We start from the raw sequence: 2723 nt of genomic DNA on the forward strand, positions 1-2723 counted from the left end.
CCCCCTCTGTGAGTGTGTGTGCATGTGTGTTTGTGTGGGTGTTGCACATGGATGCATGTGGGGGGCAGAAGTTGATGTGAGGATGGCTTCTTTAATTGCTCTCCAGCTTATTTTTAAGACAGGGTCTCTCATAGTTCCTTGTAACCATTTCAGTTATTAACCACTTCAGTTAGACTGTCCAGATAGTAAGTACCCCAGCGGTATTTGCTTGTCTGTGCTTGTCTGTCCCTGAGAGCAGGGGTTCCGGGGTTAAAGTTGCATGGTGCATGACTTCATACCCGGCTTTTTACATAGACCGTGGTGCTGCTTTTCCCTGTCCTACAATATTTTTCTTTGTTTGTTGAGATCAGGCTTCTCCGTGTAGCCTTGGCTGTCCTGGAACTCACTCTACAGAGATGGCTGGCCTTAAACTCGCAGAGATCCATCCACCTGCCTCTGCCTCCCTAGTGCTGGGAATAAGGGGTGTGATACCACCCCGGGCCAAATTTTGTTTCTTAAATGTCAGCTCATCCTCTCTTTATCCATTTCCTCTGGTATCTCCATTGGTTCACTTTTTTCAGTGCTGGTCCCAAACAAGCCAGAAAGCAAATGCTGCAATCCACTTCTTTTCCAGTTCTCAAGGCATTTTATTGCCTTTTGCTGCACAGAGCAGGATAGGGCAGAGCAGGGGCTTGCATGACACTGGCAGCTAATATCCTCAGCATATCCCCATCTGCATGCATCCTGTCACTCCTGATCCCCTGAGGGCACTTTTCCCTATTTCCACCCCCAAAATGTTTTTATTAGATATAACAGGGAATTGGGGAAGAGAAAGTGAAATCATGATCTTGAAATCTGTCTTTTTGCTATGGATGGCCATTTGATTCATTGTACATAGGATAATATTCTGTTTGCACCTCTTCCCCAATTCCCTGAAATATTTATTTCCTACCACATCCACACTCAAACAATCTGACTTCTCTACTACTAGTGATTTAAAAGAAAACAGAACTGGGAGATGCCTTTTAGAAATGGCTATAAATGTTAGGGAGGCTTTATTTTTTACAGACAGGTTCTTTCAAGGCTGGCCTTGAAATCTTGGTTCTGCCTCAGATTCTAGAATGATGGCATTAGAAGCATTATCCTCCATGCCCAGCTTACTATAAGTACTACTAGTATCTTAGAGACATGTGTTGACCACACCATGCCTGCATACCAACATGCCCAGCCACTTGCAGCTGTGCTTTGTTTTTGTTTTGTTTTTTGAGTCAGGGTATCTCACTCTGGAGACAAGGCGGTTTCCAAACGTAGGATCCTCTCCTTAGTGCTGAGATAACAAACAAGTCTGAGGCACCACATCCAATCATCAGTTCTTTTTCGTAGAATATTTTCATTAATTCTTTGAGAATTTCAGACCATGTACTTTGGGTTTTTTGTTTTTACAAACTACTGTACTTTTTAATTGGAAAATTGTAACAAGAGAATATAAATTTTGATAGTCACATAATTGAATCCTACATGGCAGTTTGAAAACCTAGAGTATCTAAGTATATCCATGAGAATAAATTTCCTGCCATTTATTCTTCCTACAAAAATAGCATCCTGTCAGCTGTTAGTTTTCTGTTCCCGCGCTGGCCGCCTGGTCCCAGACAGCAAGGCACGCTTTGCTGCAGCGTGGCGCCCAGGAGCCCTCGTCAGCACCATGGTCCGAAATGCAGAAAAGGCCATGACTGCCCTGGCAAGATTTTGTCAAGCTCAGCTAAAAGAGGGAAAAGTCAAGCAACGAAGACCCTTTCTTGCTTCTGAATGTACAGAGTTGCCCAAAGCTGAGAAATGGAGACAACAGATCATTGGAGAGATCTCAAAAAATGTTGCTCAGATTCAGAGTGCTGGTTTAGGGGAAATCCGAATTTGAGACCTGAATGATGAAATTAACAAACTGCTAAGGGAGAAAGGCCATTGGGAAGTCCGGATCAAGGAACTAGGTGGTCCTGATTATGGAAAAGTTGTCCCTAAGATGCTGGATCATGAGGGTAAAGAAGTCCCAGGAAACCGTGGTTACAAGTACTTGGGGCAACAAAAGACTTGCCTGGTGTCAGAAAGCTGTTCGAGAAAGAACCCCTCCCTATTCCCAGAATGACACGTGCTGAGCTCATAAAGGCGATTGACTTTGAATATTATGGTTACCTGGATGAAGATGGAATCATTGTGCCTTTAGAACAAGACTATGAAAAGAAACTCAGGGCTGAGCTGCTGGGAAAATGGAAAGCAGAGAGAGGCTCGGCTGGCAAGGGGAGAAAAGGAAGAGGAAGAAGAGGTAACATCTATGCTGTCACCGAGGAGTCTGATGAGGAAGACAGCCAAGAGAAGGCAGGGGAAGATGGTCAGCAGAATTTTATTGCTCATGTTCCAGTGCCATCGCAGCAGATCGAGGCGCTTGTATGGAGGAAGAAAATGGAACTGCTCCATATGCAAGTGAGACCCTGCAGGCACAGAGTGAAGAAGCCAAGCCGCTCTTGGGGTACTAGGATCAGCCAGAGCCCTTTTTGGACTCTGCTTGCGACTGCCCCTCTTACCCCCCCCCCCCCCCGCGGACCTACCATCCTCATAGCTACCCTAGGCTGTAGCTAGGCTGGCTAGTGCTGGGGGGTGGGGTATGCCTTTCTCATCCTTCATCTTGTCTCCCTCCTTTTCTGGATGTGTGAGCTGCCTGATGGTAAGGCCCTGTAGCTGTCAGAAGTAGC

At 45.6% G+C, this 2723-nt stretch overlaps 1 pseudogene; it reads left to right on the forward strand.

The window, feature by feature from the left end:
• Positions 1-1672: 1672 nt before the first annotated feature.
• LOC127218173 (pre-mRNA-splicing factor ISY1 homolog) lies at positions 1673-2507 on the forward strand (annotated as a pseudogene).
• The last annotated feature ends 216 nt before the right edge of the window (positions 2508-2723 follow it).

This window comes from Phodopus roborovskii, unplaced genomic scaffold (assembly GCF_943737965.1).
Source record: "Phodopus roborovskii unplaced genomic scaffold, PHOROB, whole genome shotgun sequence".
Lineage (NCBI taxonomy): Eukaryota > Metazoa > Chordata > Mammalia > Rodentia > Cricetidae > Phodopus > Phodopus roborovskii.